This window comes from Cavia porcellus, unplaced genomic scaffold (assembly GCF_034190915.1).
Source record: "Cavia porcellus strain 051 isolate PalLab524CR breed Dunkin Hartley unplaced genomic scaffold, mCavPor4.1 scaffold_5, whole genome shotgun sequence".
NCBI lineage: Eukaryota > Metazoa > Chordata > Mammalia > Rodentia > Caviidae > Cavia > Cavia porcellus.
Genome location: NW_026947488.1, coordinates 39,937,693 through 39,963,995, shown reverse-complemented (window position 1 = coordinate 39,963,995; position 26,303 = coordinate 39,937,693). Strand labels below are relative to the sequence as shown.

General features: G+C 36.4%; 1 protein-coding gene across 6 annotated transcripts in view; it reads left to right on the top strand.

Moving 5' to 3' along the window:
- The window catches only part of Macrod2 (mono-ADP ribosylhydrolase 2), a 1,970,011-nt gene that overhangs the window by 81,463 nt on the left and 1,862,245 nt on the right, over positions 1-26,303 (top strand). The window lies entirely within an intron of this gene.

The following is a 26,303-nucleotide window of genomic DNA, read 5'->3' as shown; positions in this document are numbered from 1 at the left end:
CTTGGAAACAACCTAGATGCCCATCAATCGCAGAATGGATGAAAATGGTGTGGTATTTTTATACAGTGAAATATTACTTAGCTATATAAAGGACAATCTTGAGGCTTTTCTAGGTAAATGGAGGCAACTTAAGACTATCCTAATAAGTGAAATAAATCAGACTCACATTTGTAAATATTGTATTGTCTCTCCAGTATAAAAATAATAAAAAAGAATAAGATCCAAAATGTATAATAGATAGTGTAATAAAGAAGGGGAAAGAAAGCACTCTAAAGGATATAACTATGCATGTTTAAGTGTACAAGATAGATAATCATACTACTAAGTTTTTGTTAGTTTATCAAACAGAATAGTTTGTGCTATCATTGTTTGATTGTCCACTTTTTATGCTTTGATTTTGTAACTTGAATAACTCCTTTTAAGATAGCAATATGTAATTTATCAGCTAGTGATTTCTTACTATTTATTTGAAATTCTGTATTATTTCTACTCTTTTTTCTGTTTTGCTTTTTTTTCTAAGTAAAAATAAATAAATAATTAAATATAATAGTGTATAACAAACTCATAGCTAACATCATACCAATAGAGTGACAAGTTTAAAGTGCTTCCTTTAAAATTGGAAACAAAAGATGTTTTCACCACCTCTGATTAATGGACTACATGAAACTTTCCTCAGAGCAATAAGAGAAAAAAAAAAAAACAAAAGGGATACAAATCAGAAAGAAGTGAAATTATTTCTATTTGCAAATGATATGGTTGTTTACATTGGTTCTCTAAAATATACCACCCCGTGACTTTTAGATCTAATAAACTAATTCATCCAAGTAACAGGATACAAATCAACATTAAAATCAGTAGTGTTTCTGTATACCAAAAATGAACCAACTGAAAGAAATCAGGAAAATTATTCTGTTCACAATGGTTTAAAAGATTAAGTACCTGGGACTCAACCTAAGCAAGGAGGCAAAAGCCCTCCCTGTACAATAAAAATTGCAGAACACTAAAGAAAAAAATTGAGAAAAACATTAGAAAATGGAAAGACTTTTGTTGTTCATAGAGCAGAGGAACTAACATTGTGAGTATGGCCATATTGCTAAAAGTGATATACAGATGTGATGCAGTCCCTATTAAAATACCAACAACATTCTTCACAGAGCTACAAAAAGTAATCCTAAAATTTATATGGGAATTAAAAAAAAGTTCAACTAGCTAATGCAGTCCTGAGCAAAAGGAGCAATACTAGAGATATCATACTACATTCAAAATATACTAATAAGGCATAGTAATAAAAATCACACAGTAGCCAGGGATTCAGTGGTGCAGTGCCTATATGGCAAGCATGAAGTCCTGAGTTCGATTCCTGATACCAAAAAAAACCAAACCAAACCACATGATACTGGCACAAAAGTAGGAAAGCAATGGAATACAGCAGAGAACACAGAAATAAACCAAAACAGCTAGAGGGTTAAAACATACCCTGGAGAAAAGACAGATTCTTTAATAAAGGACATTGCCAGGCATAGTGGCACATGCGTCTAATCTCAGTACTCAAAAGCTTGAGGCAGGAGGATAATTTTTTTTTTTTTTAATTTTTTTTAAATTTTATTTAAGGAGAAAAGAAAAAAAAAGCAGAGAAAGGGTACAAGTTATACAGATTTGCAGAAAAAAAATGAACAGTAGGAAATTACTAGTTAATGGATTACATATTGTCATCTTAGAAATAATTGTTCAAGTCACAAAATTAAAGCTTGTAAAGTGGACATTCCATCTATGATACTGCAAACAGTTCTGTTCAATGATCCAATAAAACTCTGTGATATTATATTCTATCTTATACACATAAATATACATGCAGTTATATAGTTTAGAGCACTTTCTTTTCCTCTCTTTTGTACAATGACTATTACACATTTTGGGTTTCATTGCTCTCACGGTTCTTATTACTTTTTTGGAAGAGAGTAAAACCAGTTGTGACATAACAGAACAGAATCGGTCAAGTCAAAAGGGTGGACATAATAGATAATGTGAAAACATAATACAAGGTGATCAACAATGGTTACCATAATGCCTCCCGCTATCTCTAATAGAATTGCCTATACCATTAGTTATAATACAATTGAACAAAACAGTAAAGAACAAAACCGACAAAACCAAACCATTGGAGACATTGTAGGTCTTCAAAAGTAGATAAAAGTCAATGAGAATGGGCGTTATAATGAATCTCACTATCTTCACAGCTGATGCCTAAATTTTCGAACCTGATACTATCCAGCAAAACAGAATAGGGGAACATCAGTTAAAAACCAGATGGTGAGAGCAATACAGGGCTCCAAATCGAGGTAATGGAAAGTCAAAGTGGGTTACTATAATATAGTAACCTGTTATATTTTTTCTTTAATTAAAAGGATAAAAATTTTTTAAAAAGTATTAAAAAAGTAAATAATGGAGTGGAGATTGAGATAAAAGAGGGCATAACAACGAAACAGCGCAGATCAAAACATAACCATTTAAGCAGAATAGTGTTTCACCACCAGATAATCCTGACCTAAAAGTAGTTACCATATTGTCTCTTTCCTTGAAATCCTTGAGTACAACTTCGTATACTGTAGCATTAAGTATATCAAAACAATGTAAAACCATTTAAGAGAATGACAGCATTACAGAGTATTTAGAATCGACTAACAGAAAATGAATAATGGTTTCTGTATAATCTCCTTGTCTTTAAAAGGTTTTTGCTTATACTATCATACATAATAAAATCCAGTAAGATACAACCTATTTAGACCATTGGAGACAGAAGGACAAAAGCTAGATGAGACTTCAAAACAAGATGATACTAAATCAGTATTACCTATTAAGATGTCATTTTCTCCAAAATAGCTGTTCCTATCATCCAATCTTCTCTGCCTCATTTCTGTTGAGCTCTTATTCTGTCAGTAGCTGTCAGTTTGTCTTCTTCACTTTGTTCTCTGCTCCATTAGTTGTGGCCTCCACTATTTCTGGATTCTTTGTATTTTTCTTTTTTTAGAATATCCTGCAATACTCTCTGTAGAGTTGAATTGGTGGTTGCAAATTCTCCCAGTTCCTCTTTATCCTGGAAGCACCTTGTTTTTCCATCAATTTCCAGGGACAGTTGTGCAGGATATCTCAGTCTTGGCTGGAGATTATTATCTTTCAAAGCTTGAATTATTTCCCCCCACGCTCTTCGTGATTTGATGGTTTGTGCAGAGAAATCTGCTGTAATTCTGATGGGTGTTCCCTTGTAAGTGATCTGTTTCTTGTCTCTGACAGCTTTTAATATTCTGTTCTTGTATTGAATTTCTGGAATTTTTATTATTATATGCCTGGGTGTTGCTCTGTTTGGGTTGTAGGTAGCTGGGGTCCTGTATGCCTCATACATCTGAATATCTTTACCTTTTGCTAAATTAGGAAAATTCTCCTGGATTATTTCTGTGAGTAGCTTTTGTAGTTCATTTGTTTGTGTCCCTACTTCTTCTTTTATGTTCTTAATCCTTAAGTTATGGATCCTCTTATCATCTTCTTGTCTTTGTATTATTGCTGTTTGTTTCTTTGTTATTTTTAAGAAGTTTTTCATTTCATTCTCCCATATTACAATTCTGCCCTCCAGTTCAGATAGTCTGTCCTTAGTTTCTTTCAAGCTGTTATGCCAGTCTTCGATAGACTTCTTAGTTTCTTGGTAGTCCCTTTGAACCTGCTTCACGTATTCTATGCTTTCCCAGGCAGGAGGATAATTACAATTCCTTGAGGCACAGTTGAGGCAGCTTGGACTACATAATGAGTTCAAGACCAACTGAATTACATGACAAGACCCTGTCAAAACAACAAAACAAAGCAAAAACAAAAATAACACAAAAGAGATAGAAGCTGTGCTGAGATTGCAATCATCCTTTGGTCAAAGCCTTGAGTTTTCCACTTTCTGTTCACTTTTAGAGCATTCATGAAAAGCTAACTCAAACCAAAACAAACAGATGATGCTGGGAGAACTGGACATCCACATACAGAAGACTAAAATATATCCCTACCTCTTATCCTACACAAAAATCAAATCAGAATGGATCAAAGGCTAAGATATAAAATAAGAAACTTTAAAATTGCTAGAAGATGTGAAGGAAACATTTGAAGCCATAGGTAGGGACAGAGACTTTTTGAATAGGTTTCTAGTCGCAAAGGAAATAAGAAGTATCAATAAATGGGATAACATCAAATGAAAAAGGTTCATCACAGTGAAGGAAACAAGAGTGAAGAGACACCTATAGAACTAGAGAAAGTATTTGCTAGCTGTTCTTCTGATAGGGAAGTAGTATCTAGAATATTTGAAGAAATAAAAAAATTACCCTCCTCTGACAAATAACTCAATCATAAATTGGGCAAATGAACACTTTATAAAGGAAAGGACAGTGGACAAGAAGTGTATAAAAATTTTTCAGTATCTTTAGCCTTTAGGATAATGAAAATCAAAACTAATTTGAGATTCCATCCCCAGCTGGAATGTCTTATCAAGAACACAGTAGATCTGGCAGGCTTATGAGGTAAGAAAAAAGTCTCCTATATTGTTGGTGAGTGTAAACTAGTACAACTACTATTGAAACTACTATGGAAAGTCCTGAAAATACTAAAGATAGAAAAACCATTTGAGCCATATATGACTGGTGTGGCTTTATTTCTGAAAGGATTAAAGATGGTACACTATAAAGACACATGCTTGTTTATAATGGTGTAATTAACAATCACTTAAGCCTAGCTTAGTATAAACAGAAGGATAGATACATACACATTATAATAACATGTATACAATTGTCATGGTTTATATCAGTGGCCCCCAAGCCTCATGCAATTATGGGCTGTGATTAGTTCATTGTTTAGCACTCGGATTGGAGGTATGAGTGTTACACCTGCCTAGGGGTGGAGCTAGTATATGATGTAATGGTGAGAAGAAGGTGTGTGTCTCTCTTTTGCCTGTTCGCACTTGCTGTTTGCAGCTGCCATGAACTGCGGCCCTGCCATGCCACCACCCTGGCTTGGAGCCAACTGAGTATAGACTGAAACCTCCAAGAACTGTAAGAAATAAGCCTTTCCTTCCTTCATTTTGGGTCTCGAGTATTTTGTCCCAGCAACAAGTAAAAAGTAACTAAGACAACAGCTGAACATTTTTTATTCACCAAGAATGAAAGCATGTTATTTTCAGGAAAATGAATAAAACTGGAGACTATCACATGAAGCAAAATAAGCCAGACTGAGAAAGTTAAATATGACATAGTTTCTCTCATGCAAGAAACCTAAATGAATAATAATAAAATAAAAGAGAGCTAGCAAGAAACTAGAAGGTAGATTTTTGGGGAAGTGAGAAAGAATAGATTATTGGGGATAGGAGTAGAAAGGGAGAAGTGAATATTGGGTTTGAAAATTCAGAAGATATGTTAAGTGCATGGTACCAGTTTTCCAATATGAACTTCATCATTGTGTATTACTATCATTCTTTAGTATCAAAACAAAAAATAATACAAATACACTTTGCTGCAGTTTAATTCTTATAATTGTAACACTTGTCAGAGGATGGTATAGTCATACTTAAATAAAAACTGACCCTCTCAGTGAGGCTGACTGTAACTTCCTGATACTCAGGTTGTATACTGTGTATACTTTTATTTGAAATACAATACAATTTTAAAATATATTTTAAAATTAATAAAAATAAAAAAATTGTACACATTTCTATTAAGCTGAAGGAGATGTATATTTTATTTGTTTTATATATGGGTGCTATGGTTTGAGTATGTCCTCCAAAGTAAATTATATGTGTTTCTTTTCTTAACTTTTCTGCAATTAAGTCCTGACATGTAAGGATAGGGAAAAGAGACATTAGATATTGAGTTGAAATCTTTAATTCATATAAAAATCAGGTTGTATAAGTAGTGGAGAGAAATACCTTATCAGAAGACAGTAGATGTCCTTAAATTTTCATGAAACGTAAAGCCATTTAACTTTAGGACTGATTTTATTAACTTTGTTTTTGGTGAACAGGTCCTTTATGAAGTGAATTCTATATACTTGAAAATGAAATAGTGCTTGATATTTGAGAAGAACAATATTATTTGTAGCCCAAATGTGGTGCTTTTGATAAAAAAGCGTTTTTTAAACTTGGTGTTATGTAAAGAGGTAGGGCCATTTTAAGAAGAAAGGTTGATAATTATTTTTTTAACATTTTCTTTAGCTTTCTAGTTATAGAAACAACCAATTTCTAGAACAATGAAGTAAAAAGTTTTATTTTTGAAACTTAGTGAAAAAGCAGCAATTGATTCACTACTTATTTTATTTTGGTAGCAAATTTATAGCTTGAAATTTGTCCAGCTTCTTTTGACCTTGAGTTGCAATCTGATTTGCTTTGTTAAATTTTAATTTCATGACACATCACATACTCTGTTGTGTCCAAAATTAAACTTCAAAGTAGAGTTATATTTTCCACATTGGGATTATGAACAGAATAAATTACCAGAGAATTATGCTGTAACGAATGTGTAAGTATAGGGTGTTCACTAGGCTGGCTACACCTCTCCACATAAACAGCTTGTTAATGTGCAATCAGTCATTGGAGTTGCCATGAACTTGGAGCTTAATGAACAGGTGGAGAAAAAGGATGAATCCCAATCCAAAATGGATCTGACAGTTTATCAGGCAATTTCACTGATCGCTAATCCATTTCATTTGGCAACTTAATTTATCACACAGTTAGAGTTTTCATTCCATGGGTTTCCAGGTGGAAATTAATTCAAAAACATGTCCATTATCACTGGGTTGACAAGTCCTTCTTAAAGTTTTGCGAGGACACTTACAAATAAGTTGTTTTAAATGCATAAACTGGTTTCTCTTATGATTCCATTTGTGTCAAGTCCCTCTTAAATATTTGGATACTGCTGTCATTTTGTGGTATGATTATGAAATTCAATCACGTTTTGTTTATGTATGAAAAATTCTAAATAAAATAGTTTAATTCATTGGTGAGGTAATTACTAAAGTATATTAAATAATCGTGAATAGAATTCTGTTTTACATATCACAAACTTCTGGTTTTGAACTTGTTTTATAGTTTCCATAGCAAGAAATATTGAACACATATTATTTCTTCAAAGCTCATAAATTTATATCTGAGTGCTTACAAATTCTCTCATTAGACTCATTATTTTTTAAATGGATCTGTTAAAGCAATATTTGTTGACAGTAGGGAAGAAATTTAACTTGCCTTTTACAGTTTATACTGACTCTGGTTGGAATTAATAAAAATGAGTTTCATGAAATGGCCTTGGCTAAGTTTACAATAATTTCAAAACAGAAACAAATTTTCTCACTTTGTGAAGATTTGATTTGTAGTGTTGTTGAATTGAATATTGATCCTTGAAAAGCAAACCTGTCCTGTAAAAAAATGACAAAACAAAACAATACAATAGAAGATGATAGAGTGATTGTGTAAAGCCTAGAGATAGGCATCTCCCTCTTTTATATCATCTTCTCTAGGTATCTGGAGCTCTGAGAGAGTGACAGGGATGAGATTAATTGCACCCTGGCATGAACTGTTACACTGTATGAGAAGATTGAGGAAGGCCAGTAACAAATCATTTCTAAGAAGGAATTTGAGAAATGAAGTTTAGGGCACAAGATCAGTAAGATTTATGCTATAACTCCAGGAAGGGACACCAGGGAATTTTTTATAATTTCTCAAACTCTGAAGCACCTTCAAAAAGAATTTAAGTCAGTGAAAACTAATCAAGATGACAGAAAACCACAAAGAGGTTTAATGCTGTCATTGACTGGATATGTCAGGCAAATCGTGGCTATTATTCTTATGGCCAGGTTTATGAGAGTAGTATCTTCATAATCTAGAGGGGTTCAGTGTGGAATCATCCTGGCCTCCTTCCCAAGTGCCCTTCTCTGAGTGTTTGGCATTTTTCCCTGGAACATAGTCCAGACCTGTCACCTTGTTATTTCAGAAACTGGGCTTTCATTTGGATTTAAAAGAAAATGGTCACTGATCCAGTTGGAATCAATTGAAAAGAGAAAAATATGTAGGGCATTGTTTAGCTTTTTCCTTTCTTCCTATAAAAGCAATGATTGTGTCAAACTTTTGTGGGTATCAGAATCACCCAGAAGTTTCTGCCTCTGTTGTGCTGCCACTGATGATGATGATATTGGCAGTGATGATAATGGCAACAGGAAAAATATAAAACAAAAGGGAGAACCACAGGTAGATCCATTACTTTACACCATTTCTGATTTTATAAACTGTTGACACTGTAACTTCTTAGTAGTTGATATAATGTTTCACATATTATATAAGTGGAAGATAGTAAAATATCACTAAGATGTTATTGAGTAAAATTTGAGGGTCCTATATTAAAAACAAAAATGTCTTAGGTTGTATTTATGTTCTAGGAGAAAGAGATACTACCTGGAAATTTTTTATATGTATTTATGTATGTATGAGCACAATATTAGTATTATTAAATTATTAATATTTTAAATACTAGTAATTTGTGATAATTGTTACATACATGTTTTATTTATTTGGTTATGAGTTTTACTTGTACAAAAGGTTTTCCTTTTTTATAATTGAAAGCACTGAACTTTTTCTTGATTTATAGTATTTCTTCAAATTTTAGAAAGCACCAGAGTGATATGGGTAGAAACCAGAAGATTTGAGACTAAGTCTCAAATGGTGAATTTGTTGGACTCTGTCACTGGCATCCTTTCTGCGTAGTATTTTATAACCTTTATATCTGAACATTGACTCACTCCACTGTTGCTTAGCTAAGGGAAAAAAGAAAGAAATCATCCTTAAGAAAAAATTTGAGGATTTCTGGCTTATAAAAGCACTCTTTTTGATGTTTGAATGGAACTTTTAAGTCTAATTTTTAAGCAGTATTATTTTGGTGGAGGTTAACAATGGAAGAAACACCCTAGAACTGGCCATTAGCCCCTGCATTTCTCTAGAATTCATGACAAAAAAAAAAAAAAAAAACGTTTCCAGATTTCCTTTTTTTTTTTTTTTGATCTCACTGTTCTTCCAAATTCTTTGGATGGTCTAGATCTGGCTTATTGTCTATAATTACACAGGTTTTTCTCAACTACAGTGGTCTTATGTAAAAAAAACTTGTATAAGAACATGAGTGTTCAGTTTCCTTTCATGAGTCCAATATTGAACTGAAAAGCATGTTATAAATGACAATTTGATAACTGATTTTTTAACACCTATCCATATTTTTACTATTGATATTTCAGGAATTTCTGTAGAATACCTGAACTGATGTTAAAAATATCCTGAATAAACAAATCCTTGCAATTAGAGATATTTTATTCTTTTAACTTACAAATGTTAAGAACCTACTGTAAACCTGATTGTTTTTGCTTTTCTTATTTGAAATTTTATGTTAAGTAGCCTATGCTAAGATTTTTAATGCAGAAAAGAAGGTGCATGTAATCATTTTTCTTGCTTGACTGAACAGGAAAATTTGGGTTTTATTTAGGCATAAGCTGGTAGTTATGCTGAATTTAAGACAGTATTTTGATTTTATAATGTTAATGTGTGATAATTTGTTCAAATATGGTATCATATTTATTAGAGCTTAATTTAAGCATTGAGGTAAGCATGGAAATGGGAAAACCCTAGTTTTGATAGTCAGGAGCTCATAGTCTTTATAGATTAGAAAGTTGGAAAGTGATCTTGTCATAGAGTGTCATATAATTTTAAAGACTGAAATGAATGGAAAAGTAATTCAGGACAGATGCTTCATATTACAGATGCGGAAACAGCCTAGAGGGAAGAAGTAACACAGTCAAGGACGTGCTCGCCACATGTGGCAGAGCACGAGTACACTCAGGTCTTCTGACACTTATTTTCTTTGATTTAATTCTCTGTGCTACTTATCATACTTAATAATTCAGCAGAAACTTGACATGTACTTCATGATATGAAACTGATACTGTGGGTTGGACTCTCGGGGTCTTTAGCACTCATTTTTTCTGTAATTTTGAACCAATGTAGTTTGCATTTTTTATCTTTTGAAATTTTTGGTTGGATAAAGCATGGCCGGTAACCAAAATTTCTGACTGTGGTAGTATAATTTGTAATGATTAAACTACTGAAGTTTTGTGCTGAATTGTTGCTGATTAATTTTGGTTTGTTGTTGATTAGAGAAAGGAAACACTTCCACAGAAATTTTTCTTCTAGTAACCCCTGACTGTTTTTCTATTGCTCTCCTTTTACCTGAAATGATAAAAATAAAAGATTTCTTTTAATAAAAGTATTGATTTTTGTTTGCATGAAAATATCTGAGTTGTTAAATTGCTTTATTAATTTTATATCTTAGGAATATACTTCTATTTTTAAAATTATTTTATATTGAAAATCTGTAACTGATGTGAGTTATTTCAATTACTACCTACTTTAAAGTTGATTTTCCTTTAATTCAGAGATACTGACGAATCCCTTTCTCTCTTTAATTTCTTCGTGTTGTATAAAAGGCATATTTTCTTGATGTTTCTAGGTTATTAATAGTATTATAAAGGTCTTCTTGGACTATTTCAGGCCTCTGTCATTGGATAAGTTTCCTAACCCTGCTGGTTTTGCCTACTTTCATAAATTGTTTTGTAAAATAAATAACATTCTTGCTTGCAGCAACACTAGTATTTTAGATTTGAATCCTCTTTTTTTTTCTCACTTACTATCCAGTTAAGGTAACATAACCTCTCTGAATGTTTCCTTCTCTTTAAAATGGAGATCATGAGTCGTAGGATCATTGTGAGAATTAAGTAAAATGCCTGTATCCTGGCACAATTTTCAGTGCTTATAAATAAGAACTATAAAAATATTGTGCCTAGGGGAAGAATATAGAAAACCATTTTGAAACATTATTTCTATTAGCATTGTCTAATTAATCCACACTTTTCCCTCATCAGTTAATCTGCAGCTCTTTTTCTTATAAAAAAGATCTGGGGGTTGGGGTTTTAGCTCAGCAGCCTAAGTGCCTGCTTGTCAAATATGAGGTCATGAGTTTGATCCCTGGCACCAAAACAAAACAAAACAAAACAAAAACAAACAAACAAAAAAACCCTGGAACCTCTCATTAAAAAGCAGCTATAAGAAGGTTCCTAAAAATGATCCTGTTAAAGCATATTTATTTTCTCATATGATAATATGAATAGTTCCTTTTCAAAGGGTGTCAACATAAAAATTTGAAAATTTTCTTCTGGCCAATTCTCTGATCCTAGGAACAGTACATATTTGAACAGGAGTTAATAAATGGGCAGATAGTATCTTGTGTAGAAATTCTGTACAAGTATGTAAGTATATAATAACTCTATCTGTTCACTTTTCACATTTGTCACCTTGACTTTTCCATCTTAGACCCTTATCATGATCAGATGCTCTTCTCTGTAAAATATGTATTTGTCAATTTGTCGTGTCTAGTGTCTGATAAATATATTGGTTATTCAGCATTAGACACTACCTGGTGTCCTCCCCCCCAAGTTGTAGTTTAACTCAAACCTGTTACTAGGGATTCCTTTTGGATTACAACTTCACCAGCATGTTATTTTTTATTCCTTGATGATTGCCATTCTTTCTAGTATAAGATGGAATCTTGGTATTGATTTAATTTTCATTTCTCTCATGGCCAGAGATGCTATCTTGATTACATTTCTCTTGTTAGTGAGGCAAAAATACCCAATTCCCAAAGTTAAAGGGGAAAGGTTTATTTGGCTCATAATTTGTGGAAGTTTCAGTTCCTAATTAGTTGGCTCCAGGGCGGGGCGGCATGGCCGAAGGGCAACAGTTCATGGGAGTAGAGGACAGCAAAGCAACAGGAGCAAAAGGGAGGAAGATCAAGCCTCTTTTTCTCTCTTGTATTGTAAGCAGGCCATGCCCCTCGGGTGGGTGTAGCGCTCACACCATTTATTTTCCCTCCTCTTGTACAGATTGAGGATATTTACAAAATAAGAACACTGGCCCCCTGCTGAATCACTTAAACTTTTGACCTTCTGAGATTGACACAAGGAACAACACCTTAGAGCAGTTGGTGGTCCTCTGTACCTCAAAATGTAAAGCGGCTGCATTACTTAGTTAAGCTTCTAGACTTAAATTGTCACAGTGTATCAACCATAACAGATGTGGAACATTTTTTTCCTATATTAATGTCCATTTGTACTTCCTCCTCTGTGAAGTGTCTGTTCATTTCACCTGCTCATTTCTTGACTGTGTCTTTGGTCGTCTAATTTTTTAAAAGTTCTTCCTATATTCTAGATATTAGCCTTCTGTGTAAGGAATGTCTGGAAATTTTTTTTTTTTTCTTTTGTTTTTGTTGGTGCCAGGGATTAACTCACAACCCCATGCTTGCCAGGCAGGCACTTGTGCTGCTGAGCTAAATCCCCACCCCCATTTTTTTTTTTTCTCATTTTGTAGACTGTCTCTTCAGACTACTAATTGATTCTCTTGCTGTACAAAAAAACTTTTAATTTTTTATATCTGTAATCCCGTTCATTGATACCTGCTGTTATTCTGTAACTGCTTTTCTGTTTAGAAAATCCTATACCAGCATCGAGGCCAGCAGGTGCTTTACGGTTTTGGAGTCTCCAGAGCAATTGCCGCAGGGCTGAAAGTTTCACATGGAAGGGCAGAAAGGGTAGACAGACGAGAGTGGATATTTCTGTCATTCGGAGCTGCCACAAACTTCACAACCTCTATCCCCCTTTGCGGGGGATGTTGGATATATTATTGGTATTTTGTTACTCTTTTAGAACCCCAAATTGAGATCAAAAGAAAGAGAAAAGGGCCATGGACTCAGGAATGAAAGATGGGAAAGCAGCACTTATGTGCCTGTATCTGCTACATTTGGAGATAAGGCTTTTAAAGATAATGCAGATGACATTAGTGTGATAAAAGCTCTCAGCAGTCCTCCACCCACTTTCTTGTTTATGCGAAGTGAAACGTTCAGAGAGGTACTTCTGCAGTCACTACAAATGGTTAAGTTGGAACCTAAAAGTCAGATGCTATGCAGTAGCATGCGTTGCATACAGTATGCCCACTACAAGGCTCCGAGTTAGCCATTTTTCATGGGGCATTGAAGGATGGCTTTTGAAGAGTGGAAGTAGTATGTTGGAGCATCTTAAGTAACAGAGTTTTTTCTTTCTTTCTTTCTTTCCTTTTTCTTTTCTTTCTTTCTTTTTTTTTTTTTTTTTTTTTTTTTTGAGACAGGATTTTGCCATGTAGTTCAGACCAGGCTTGAACTCACTGTGTAGCCCAGGCTGGCCTCAAACTCACAGAGATACTCCTGCCTCAGTCTTCCCGCACTGGGATTATAGGCATATGCTACCCTGCCCAGCTAAAGTACCTGCTGTTTGAGTCTTGTCATTAGTAATACCAATGAATGTCAGGTTGTTCATAGAAATTGCATTATTTTTAAAAATTGAAGTTTTCTTTTAGAGTCATGTTGAAGAAGAGACTGTGTTATAAATGGTAGGATGTTGCAATTTCTAAAAGTAAACCATAAACCGTTTAAATCCTTTTGACCACTTCATCAGATTAATTGATCATGAACATTATATGCCAACTGGCGTCTTTGGAATTTTTTTTTAAACAATTTCATTTCCAGGAGACCTTACACTGTTTGTTTTATAATGCTAAATATCAAATCCAAGGCCACAAATATACCAACCAACTACCATTAAGCTAACCCCCCAGCCCTACATTATTTCTTCATTTAATATTTTTTCCTAGGATACTTAGTTGGTTATTTAATTTCTAAACCTCAGACACCTGTTTTTCAGTGTTACTAAGTTTAGTAAGCACCAAATTGCTTTGATAAAAATAATATTTTAAGAAAAATATTCAGAACAGTTAATGAAGATGGCAGAATTGTATCACCAAAGAATAAGGGAGTCGTGCTTGATGGGTATGACATTTTCTTTTGAGGTGATGAAATATTTTGGAACTAACGAGGAGTGGTGACTCTACAGTGCTGTTAATGTGCTAAATGGTATTGAATTGCTCATTTTAATAGGTTAATTTTATGTCACATGAATTTCACTTCATAAAAAATAGGCAATTTAATGCAAAGCAACAGTAATAAAAATGGCATGGTACTGGAACAAAAACAGACATGTGAATCAATGAAGCAGAATAGAGGATACAAGAAGCTTTCTACATTGTTGACAGGAATGTAAACTAGCAAAACCATTATGGGAATCTGTATGGAGATGTCTCATAGAACTACATTTAGAAATTCCATATGATCCAAATACCTCCTTTTAGATACCTTTCCCCAAAACTTAATATATCATACTACAGTGTTACATATATCCCAATGTTTATAGAAGCACAATTCATAATAGTTAAATCTTGAAAGTAGCCTGTGTATTCACCAACAAGTTATTGGATATTTAAAAAAAGGTAATACCTACATATAAGGGAATACTACTCAGCTACAAAGGACAAATTTGAGACATTTTTATGAAAGTGAGTGCTTCTGGAAAATATGTTGAATGAAGTAAACTAGACACACAAGCTTAAATACCACATAGTATCCCTCATTTGAATAAAGCAAAATGCAAACAAATTGAATAAGAAAAGATGGATAGAAGGAGGCAAGGAGATGGATCTTTTGAAAATGGAAAATGGTCCAAGAGGCCACAGGCAAGGCTTGAGGGTGAGTAAAAAGGAAATAAGTAGACTAAAGACCCATCCTGTACAGGAAGCTAATCTCAGTGAATGTAAACATTGCATGCATCTCACTCAATGTAAACATGCTAGAATTAATAGTATCAGTAAGAATGAAAAAAGGAACTGTAGGTAGAGGGAGGGAGAGGACAGGGTTAAGGAAGGGCATTAAGAAGGAACAAGGTGTATTATGTACATGTACCTACCCTCAAGATGGTTATAAACTGCATGTACTGCAAACCTACATTTAAAAACATTTTTAAACAAAAGGTTAATTTTGTATTATATGGCTTTCACTTTAATTAAAAAATTACAAAACTGACAGAATTTAGTATGAACTTCTTAAACACTGTTCCCTTTAATCTTCTTGAGTAAACATTAAATAATTTCAGGTTTAGGCAGTCTTTCTTGAGGTAATAGCACTTTTAAAGACATCATTTTTGATCATGTTTCAAATATGAAAATATTTGAAACATATTTTCACTAAAGTTAAGAAAAAACCAAGAAAATTAAAATTGCACTAGTTGTACTACTTAAAACAACTTTTTTTTGGTACCAGGGATCAGACTCATGATCTGGTGCTTGCCAGGCAGACGCAATTCACATTTTTTGTATATGTATTTTCTGTAATTTTTAAAAGGATGTAATACATGTACACATATTATATATGTAAGTACACATTTATAAAACATGTATCACTTTGAAGTGTTTTATAATATGCTTTAATTGTTTAATGATGCACCAGTAATAATTTGTTCTATTTTCTGTTCAGGTTAAATATCTCTTATCCAAAATGCTTGGGAACAGAAATGTTTCAGATCTCAGCTTTTGAAATATTTGCATATATTCTACCAGCTGAGCATCCCTAATCCAAAATGTCTGAAATCTGAAGTGCTTCAAAATCCAAACTTCAAGTTTGTAGATTAGGGATATTCAACCTGTAGTTTCATGAGATATGCTATATAACCCTTTTCAAATGTATTAGTTGTTTTTTAACTAGCAGCAAAATAGTGTGAAAAACATGTTTCATTTGTCTTTGAATCCCTGGAGTTTCTCAAAGGAAATAGCTAAGTTTTTTGGGTTTGAATTGGGTTGGACTAGATTAGGTTAGGTAGAATTAACCAGCATATAATTTGTGAAAATTCACCATCCTGTATAATTATCACATTGTTTTACCTAAATTTTAATTATTGATTTGTTGTACCATTTTTTCCTTTGGGCTGTTAGGATTGTGTAAACTTATTGGTACCTGAAGCAAATGTACCAGTCGTCTTGTACCAATGTGTATAATACCACACACTAGATATCTGAACAACTGAAATTTTTTCATACTTGTGAAAGGCAGAAGTCCAAGACTGAATCAAGTAGATTTGGTTTTTCCTGAGGCCTCTCTCCTTGGTTTGCAAGTGACTGCCTTCTTGCTATGGCCTTTAGTAGCTTCTTTTCTGTGCCTGTATATCACTGGTGTCTGCACGTTCTAATGGCCACTTCTTATTAGGATATATAAGTATTGATAGGGAACAATTCAGTTGGTAACATATTCAAACTGAAAAGCATGGTGTCATTGTGTCTACAAGACACAGTGTATGGACTCAAAATGACTCACTCGAGTTTAACAAGAAGCAATTTTCTTACATTGTTAGAAATGGCTCTAATCAGGAAAAGAGAACGCTCAAGAAAAAATAAACAAATCAAGTGGCAAAAACTGTAGAAGAAATATTTGACTTTTTCCCTTAAATCAGGAACATACCTACCAGTATCAAAGGACAATTAATTAAAGCAGTTTAGTCCTATTTTTGATGGCCTGAAATGAAATAGTACTATTTTGGAAGTTCATAAACAACCTATTAGCTGAGCTTGCCAATTATTATCTTGTGGGGGATAAAACAGTTTAAATTCTACGTTTTCTTTTGAGCTCAGCAGAGACACTCCTTTGAAATAGGAACAAATTGAGATTTATTTGTCATGTTTTTGAGATGAGTTCTTTAAGTTCTTTAGATGTCTTCTTTAAGTAGGTAGAATCTTCTTACTGCATTTTCTTTGAAAGACCAAGTGTTGTTTAAATTTTATCTTCAAGGTCTGTGAATATAGAAATTTTGAAAAAATAATGACAGTTTAAAAATATTCCATGTCGGAGAGATATCTATAAAGTGGAAGGTAGAATTTTAGAGATAGAGAAAGCAGTTGGGGATGAGGAAAGAGAGGAATAATGGAGATAAAAATAATCAAAATGTGCTATATGCATGGGCCAGCATACTCAAATGAAGCTTATTCTGAATTACTGATATGTACTAATAAATATATTTCTACATTGGATGTTTATGACTTCTTTAAAATGAATAATACTCTTTTGAGAAGGGTATAAAGAGTTATTATTTGGAGTGTATCTTTAGTTTTTAAAATCTAAGCAGCAACACATTTTAAATGAAATGTTATTTCTTTTCATTTATCTTGTCTCAAGTAAGCATATGTTACAGGCTTCAAATAGTCGCCATCAGTCAAATAGTATAACCATCTAAATTCATCGAAAGCAAGCTGGGTTAGTGCGTGCACATTTTCTTGTAACTTAAATAGGTATTTGATTATGAAAATTCATTTAAATGCAGATTTGCAAGAAGTGGTACAATTGTCTGCAGTGTTTCTGCTTCTGAAAATGATTGGGATGAAATAACATCAGATGTCAATTTAAATGTTCCACTTGAACCCCAGTTAGGTTTTGATTATTTACACTGTGAAAGGAGAGATAGGCACGTAGACTCCTAAGAGGCCTTTAATCCAGAATTATCTTTTTGTATTTGAAGGTATTGTAGTACTACATTTGGATAAGAATGTGCCTCATGGCCTTTGACTTTACTGACAGCATTTGAGCCTTTGAAGTTTAAGTACATATTGAAATACATTATATATATACACATATATATGTGTATATATGTGTATATATATGTATATGGTTTTAGTTTTTTGGATTTCCTTCTTCATGAGAAAAGGCCTGTTACAAGAACTTCCCCTTGCCCAAATATACTCATTAAAAGCAACACATAGGCTCCAACTGATGGTTAGTGTTCATCATAGAGAATGACACAATATATATTTATTAGGATTCTATATGTACTTTCCTTTTATAGTTAGAAATTCATTTAAGTAAGATGACCTTATTACTCAGAATTCTCTAGAAAAACAGAATTAATAGAATATATATTCTATTAGTAATATATGTTACTATTTTACTATTTTGTACAATGAATATATATAGTGTTTGTTTGTTATAAGAGATTGTTCATTTTATTTAGGAGACTGATAGGTCTCAATATTTGTGGCTGACCAACTGGGAGGCTGAGGGGAGTTGATGGTATAATTCACTTGAGACTCAGAGCGGATGTTTTAATTTGAGCCACATGTCAAAAGAGTAGGAAGAATTCTTATATTCAATAAAGAGCCAGTCTTTCTATTAAACTTCAACTGATTGGGTGAGGTGTGTCCACACTGGGGAGAATAATCTGCTTTACAGTTTAGCGATTTAAATGCTAATTGTATCCAAAAACAGCCTCACAGAAATATACAGAATAGTGATTGATCAAATATATGGGCACTTTGTGAGCAAGTTAAGTTGATACGTAAAATTAAATATCATAATGACTTACCTAAAAATTCTTAGTTGTACATTTTATAGTTTTCTTCCAGGACCTAGGTTGTTAAGAATCTTTGATATTTAATTTGAAGACAATATTTTTAATGTTATCAGTATGACAAATCATTATCATTCTCAATACAAATATTAAGCAACTTCTAATTATGTATAAATACAGATTGAGCATCACTAACCTTAAAATCAAATATGCTTCAACATTCAACATTTTTTGAGTGCTGACATGATATGCTAAAAATATTATATAAAACTGCCTTTAACCAGTGGGTAAGGTGAACATGAAATATAAATGAATTTCATGCCTAGACGTGGGTTCCATTGCCAGTGTCCCTCATTATGTGCACTAAAATATTTAAAAATCTAAAACTAAAAATTTGGAACCCTGTCATATACATTTCATATAAGAGCTATTCAACTTATAGCTGTTATGCTATGAATCAGTAAAATATATAATATAATATAATATAAATTATATGCTGTTTTCCCCATATTACTTTGGAACCTGGGTTTAGATTGGTGAAAAAATAAAATCTGTACTCTTCTGAAACATATAGTCCAATGGGAGTATCAGGTAATATCTAATAAAGAAATCATTTATTAAAATATCAGGCAGCGATAAGAACCATAAAAGAATAAAGCACAGTAAAGGGTACTATGTCAGGGTAAATTCTGAGTGAGTGACATTTGTATAGAAGTCTGAATTAAATGGAGAAACAAGTCATATATACCTTGATAAACACATACTTAATGTTTCTGGCATGGCTTAAGATATTTGTTTCTTAAATCTCTAAGTTCTTTGTCTAAATTATCAATTTTTCATGGATCAGTTTGTGATCTTTTTACTTTATGATGATGTTGAAGTAATCCATATTCAGGAGAAATTGTATTTTGAGCTTTGATCACTCCCTAGAATAACAATACATAGCATAATATTTTCTTTTTTATTCCTTAATAATTTCTTGTGATACTGGCAATAGCAGCAGTGAGCAGTGAGCTTTCAACCAACCACATAATCATGATGGTAATATGAAAGATACTTTACATTGTTGCTTAGCTATAATACTTAATAAGTTAGGTATATTAAATGTGTTTTTGTTTTATGATATTTTCAAATTAATGGTGTTTTTTTGGAATATAATTCCATTTTAAATTAAGGAATATCTGGGCAAATTAGCTTTCATACTGCTTTAATTGCTTGATCCGGCCTGCAGATCAACAAGTTCAGAACTCCTGGAGGGGAAACGGGGATTAAATAAAAGACATGGGGGAGACAAAAAGAGATGAAAGCAAGACGAAATAATCCGATCAAGCTTCCGGTTTATTCAGAAAATAATCACACCTTTTATAGGCTAAGGGCGGGAGCTGGGACAGGAAGAGGTTAAACAGATGAATACAACAGGGTTACCATCACATCCGGATAAGTGACATAAGCAGAAGAGGATTATGGTTAATGTAGGCAGACGCAGTGCCCATAGGAGAGAGAGAGAGAGACATCGAGGCAGCAATGCCTGTCACTCGGCTCCCTACATCTCCTCCCTTTTTATATTATTTAATTAAGAGTATGGCAGGCCCTGTGAGGACAGCGTCTGTCTTAGGTCAAGGACCGCATTGCATGAACCCAACCAGGCCTTACCCGTCATGGGCTTGCAGAACAGCAGTTGGTCCTGTGCCTGTCTTAGGTGGCCGTTGGAATTAACATGCATGTCCTAGTTGCCCGTCTCTGACTGCCTGTCCATTGCCCCAGGGCAGTCAGGCCGCATCATCATATGGGCCACTTGTGGGAATTCCTTCCCTGTAGGTTTGTTGATCTGCCATCTCCAGCTGATGATAGTGTACCTGAATGGGCTTTGCCATAAATGCGTCTATCCGGTTATTAATGAACATCACAATCCTCTGAAAAATACAAGACTCACAGAAATGAGAAACAATAGGTCAGCTAGGGGACCCAAAAGGGGGACTAGGTAAGGGAAAAACTCCCCCCCACCAAATCAAGGAGAAGGGGTTGACAGCCATTTGTTGGTGTCTCTGTATGAAGTCATTCTCCTGTGTCTTGGAGCATGCCTTGTATAACACTGGATGCAGTCCATTTGGCTGGTGTATGTTCCTCCAGACCGAGAAGAGCCTCTTCCGCAGTCATGGGGTTCTGTGCATGGCTGTCAGTAATTGCAGTCTGTTTGGCAGGGGTCAAAATCCACCATGGGTGTGGTGTGGCTCAAGAAGGCTGGCTAAGCAGCATAAGGCTCCAGGGAGATGTGTCACCTGTAAGAGAACACAGGGGATTGTGCCTCAGGAAATAACATTATTCCTGGGCATTACATGGGGTCTTTGAAGAACTGTCTACTTGCTTTACGAGGCGTTCAGGTAGCCATCTAGCTTCTCTATCTTGTTGAGAGTAAACACACACTGAACCTCGTCCCCAGATAAGGACTGGATCAGGGCCATTCCACACGTTGGTTAGTGGGTCTCTCCATAAAACAGATGCAAACCGTGTTTGAGTCTGAGTATGCCAAAACCGAGATGCTGCGGAGCAGCCTGAAGCATCCAGGGTCAGAAAATTTAAAATAAAAAGAGCATGTGAAAGGACATTTCTAGGGGACCCCTGGGTGGGGTACCATGTCTCCCTTTTTATTTTATCTATGGTGAATTTAAGAGAACGATGCACACGTTCAACAATGCCTTGTCCCTGAGGATTATAAGGTATACCTGTAGTGTGGAGGATATTAAGGCTTTTACAAAATTGAGCAAAGGAGGTACTGGTATAGCCAGGGCCATTATCGGTCTTGAGCTGTTGAGGACATCCCAGAACTGAGAAGGCTGACAGCATATGGGCTATAATGTGTTTAGCAGCTTCTCCAGTCTGGAGAGTGGCAAAAATGAAGTGTCAATAATGACATGTACATATTTTAGATTGCCAAACTCATTGAAATGGGTAACATCCATTTGCCATAAGGCGTTAGGAATTAAACCTCTAGGGTTGACTCCTAGGTGTTGAATAGGTGAGTGGATAGCACAAGATGGACAATTTTTTACAATTTGTCTGGCTTGCTCACGGGTAATTTTGTAGAGAAGGCGGAGGGTGTGAGCATTGAGGTGGTGTAGCTGATGGGCTTGTCGGGCCTCAGACACCTTGGAGTCCTGAGCCATAAAAACCTGTGCTCGTATAGCAACATCAGCCAAATGATTTCCTTGGGCAAGAGGCCCTGGGAGGTTGGAATGAGCTCGCAGATGACCGATAAAGAACTTATGACGGCGAAGCCGTATGAAGCATTGTAATTGTTTGAACAGATTTGCAGCTGGGGAAGCATGACATATAGTAGCAACAGTCTTAATAATGGAACAGACTGGGCAAGATAAGCACTGTCAGTATACAAATTAAATGGTTGGTCAGAGTAAGCAGCAAAAGCTGCAAGAATAGCTTCTAACTCTGCTAATTGTGCAGAGGAAGTATCTGCCTGGAGGGTAGAAACATTGTCTTGAGATACATAAGCAGCCCTTCCGGAGGATGAGCCATTAGTGAATAAAACCAGGGCACCCGGAAGGGGTTGTGAAGCTTTGACTTTAGGGAATATAAATGAGTGACGATTAGCAAAGTCAACTAGCTTATTTGGAGGGTAATGATTGTCAATAGTCCCTGAATAGGAAGCTAAGGCAATAGGCCATACTTCCGTGCTCTGAAGTAGCCAATCTATTTGGTCTTTTGTAAAAGGTTGAATGATAATGTCTGGTTCTTTGCCAAAGTAACATTTTCCCTGCTTTCTACCCTGGATTATTAGGTCTGAGACAGCTTGGAAATAAGGCAAAAGTGTTCTTTTTGGAGAGACTGGTAAATGGACCCACATGAGGGGAGCTTGTTGCCAGAACACTGCTGTAGGGCAAAGCTTTGTATTAAAAATGAGAAACTGTAAAGGCTCATTGTAGTCCATAACGGAAACAGTTTGTTGAGCAATAGCCTCTTCTACTTTACTGAGCGCTCTCCTGGCATCAGGTGTAAGCTCTCGGGGGGAAGTTGGGTCTATGTCTCCCCGAAGCAGTGCATAAAGGGGCTGTAAATCATGTTTAGTTAGTTTTAAAAATGGTATGAGCCAATTAATATCTCCCAATAGTTTTTGGAAGTCATGAAGTGTTCTGAGGCCATCAAGCCTCAGTTGGGGCCTTAAAGAGAGTATTTGAGTGCCACATAATTGAAAACCGAAGTAAGTATATGGATCAGTAAGCTGTACTTTATCAGGGGCTATTTGAAGTCCAGCCTCTTGTAAGGCAACCTGTAAGTCCTGGTAGCACCTTAGGGTTTGGTTTTGATCATCTCCTGCCAAGAGGATATCGTCCATGTAATGAATAATATAGATATGTGGCCAATGATCTCTGACTGACTGTATTGCAGTGGCTACAAAAGACTGGCATAGTGTGGGGGAGTTGGCCATACCTTGTGGCAAAACTCTCCATTGAAATCTCTGCATAGGGGCTTTAAAATTAATTGATGGGAGACTGAAGGCAAAACGCTTTTGGTCCTTTGGATGTAAAGGAATAGAGAAAAAGCAATCTTTAAGATCTATGACAATTTTAAAAAATCCTAAAGGAATGGCACTGGGTGAGGGGAGGCCAGGCTGTAGAGGCCCCATTAAGACCATTGTCTTATTTATTGCCCTAAGGTCTTGTAGCAGCCTCCACTTTCCTGACCTTTTCCGGATAACAAAGATAGGTGTGTTCCAAGGGGAATTACTAGGAACAATGTGGCCTGCATCTAACTGGTCCTGCACCAGCTGCTGTGCGGCTGCAAGCTTTTCAGAGTTAAGGGGCCACTGATCGACCCATACCGGCTCATCTGATAGCCATGTAATTCATGTAGCATGGATCGCAGGAGCGTCAATGGCCCCTAAGAAAAATGGCCTAACCCAACTTTAGCATTGTTAGGGATGGGAATGATGGGATCAGTAATGCCCATGTTATTTTTTCCTAAGCCCTGTTTTGGCAGGTAGCCCTTACTAAGCATTTGTATTGTGACAACATTATTAGGGCTTCCCATAATTAATCCCATTTGAGAGAGTAAGTCCCTACCCCATAAATTAAGAGGCAGACTCTCTATGACATAAGGTTTTAAGTGTCCCTGATTACCTTCTTGGTCTCTCCAAACCAGTTGTTTGGAACTGCGTTGTGGATTTTTTGAGTGTCCAATCCCTTGGAGGTGTGTTAAGGTTGTTTCTAAAGGCCAGGCAGTAGGCTATTCCTCCTTTCTGATAATGGAAACATCTGCGCCTGTATCAATGAGGCCTGAGAAACTTTTTCCATCAAAAGACAGAGTCATGAGGGGCTTTTGTTTGGAGATACGTTGTGCCCAATATACATCTGAAGCTCCAGGAAAGGAGTTCCTCCTATAGGGAGTTATGCATTTGTTAGATGTTTGAGCCAATGGCAATAGCAGCAATTGAGCAAGGCGTTGCCCTGTCCTAACTGGTATGACACCGACAAGGGGAGAAACCATGACCTTTATTTCTCCTGTGTAATCACTATCTACTATCCCGGGCAGAACTTGTAATCCTTTAAGCGTAGTGCTACTACGTCCAATGATAAGTCCAAAACTTCCAGGGGGAGGGGGCCCATAGATTCCTGAGGGTATGATCTGAACACCCATGTCAGGGGTTAAAACTGTGCTGGAGGTGGAACAGAGGTCCAACCCTGCACTCCCTGGGGTTGCCCTGAAGAGGTCTGAAATGGATGGTTTTTTGCTGGGACAAACCTTGGAGCCCCACGGGTTTGTCCGGAATTGGGGGCCTGGGGCCGGCCCCGTAACCTGTTTCCCTGCGGGGAGAGAGGGTTACCGTGAGCATCTCTTTTGGACTTGCACTCATTAGCCCAGTGGTCTCCTCGCTTACATCTAGGACACAGCCCTGGGTTTTTTGTAGAGGACTGATTTTGATTTTTTCTTTTGCAATCACGAGCTGTGTGGCCACTTTGGCCACATTTGAAACAAGTGGCATCTTTTTTAGAACGAGAAAGGGGTTGTGTAACTATGCAACCTTGTTGTGTTGTAACCATGGCTAGGCCTTGATAAACTGGCCCAATATCTGTACATAAGCGTATATAACCCGATAAGTCCTCTTTTTTGCGATGTGGTCGAATTGCAGCCTGACAATCTGAGGTTGCATTTTCATAAGCCAATTGTTTAACCAGGGCAGAGTTTGTTTCTGTGGAGCCGAAAAGACGCTCTGCTGCCTGTAAGAGGTGATCGACAAAGTCCGAAAAGGGCTCCTCAGGCTTTTGTTTTATTTGGGTGAGAGATAAAGTAGGCTCGCCTCCTGAGGGGAGCCGTTTCCATGCTCTAATGGCTGCCATATTAATCTGGGCAAAGAGGCCCGAATCGAACTGCATTTGGGTCTCTTTTGTGGCAAAATCTCCTGTTCCTGTAAGCATAGCGAGGGTCCAGGGGCTAAGCCGTGTGGCGTTGTCTCTGGCTATGTCCTCGCATTGATCAAAATATTCAGGTCTCCATAATAGATAATTGCCTCCGGAGAGGGTGGCTTTTGCTAAGTCTTTCCACTCATTAGGAATAATCCAACCCTGAGTCAAAGAATCTAGAACTGCCAGGGTGTAGGCGGCAGTCGGGCCATATTGAGAGACTGCGGCCTTTAACTCTTTTAAGGCTGTCACGGTGAGAGGTGTGTGTATCCTAACAGCTTGTGGTTCAGTGCCCTCTTCAACATCCCGTGGGGGAGTAAAGGCCTCTGTGACTGGGAAAGCCATTTTAGGCTGGCTGCCAGAGGCAGGCACCATTTTAAGCGCACTACAAGGCGTGCTGGAGGCAGGCTCCATCTCAGGGACACTATGAAACTGTGTAGCTCGGAGGGCCTGCAATTGAATTGAAAGATCTTGGCATTCTTTTTCTAGCTGTATCTGTTTTAAAAGATCTGCTTTTCTCTGCTCTAACTCCACTAATGTGCTAGAAGGTTGAGAGCAGACGCTGAGTGCATCATCATAGTCAGGGGATGGCCTAATAGCGACCGGTGCTGCAGCAGGGTTAGGGTGATATCTAGAGGCTTGTTGTGTTGGTTGTTTCCAGTTGACCTCCTGAGAATCAGAAAGGCTGGGGTCTAAAGGCTTATATGAATCCCCAATTGGCCATGGAGGCACAGGGAGTGGCGGGCTGCCATCCTGGGATCTGCTGATCATGTCAACAGGTGGAAGTGGTGGCAGATTACCATGTACAAGGACCTCTAACAGGCCATCATTCTCTGCATCTGAGAAATCAGAGGCTTCAGATTTTTCTGAGGACGGTTTTGAGGTAGATTTAAGGGAGTCGCGCAAGGCAGCCTCACCCAGTGCAACTGTCTCCTCAACCTGAGGGTCTGCATGCCTCTGGGCAAGCAGCTCAGAAATTAAATTACAATATGTAAAGGTGGTCACAGGAACCTTTTTGGACCAAAAACTCTATAATAATCTTTTAAAGCATCTCTTACTCTATTCCACCTCTTGGTATCTATAGAACCCTCTAGGGGGAACCTTATGAATAAATTGAAAATACTGCAATAATTTTTGTTCCAACTCTTATCTCTCTTGTCTTTAATGCCTTTATAAGGCCTCCGACGAACACTTCGTGTTCGCTCAATACTTGACCCATGTCGGGGAAAGGAAATGGGGTTGCCGTTCACTCACCGTGACTCGGGCAGGACGTCGGGTAGTCATCTGCGCAGGTCTCAGCACTTGATTTAATGTCCTGTTGCTTTAAGCTTTAATCCTTGATTCAGTTTACTCATTCCTCAGCCGAGGTCTCTGGTTCAATTTGCTTTCACTTTCAGTTTAAGCTGGCTGTCTCTCGAACGGCTCCCTCGTTAACTTCTCCGTGCCAGGAGCCCCCACTCTGGGCGCCACTTGATCCGGCCTGCAGATCAACAAGTTCAGAACTCCTGGAGGGGAAACGGGGATTAAATAAAAGACATGGGG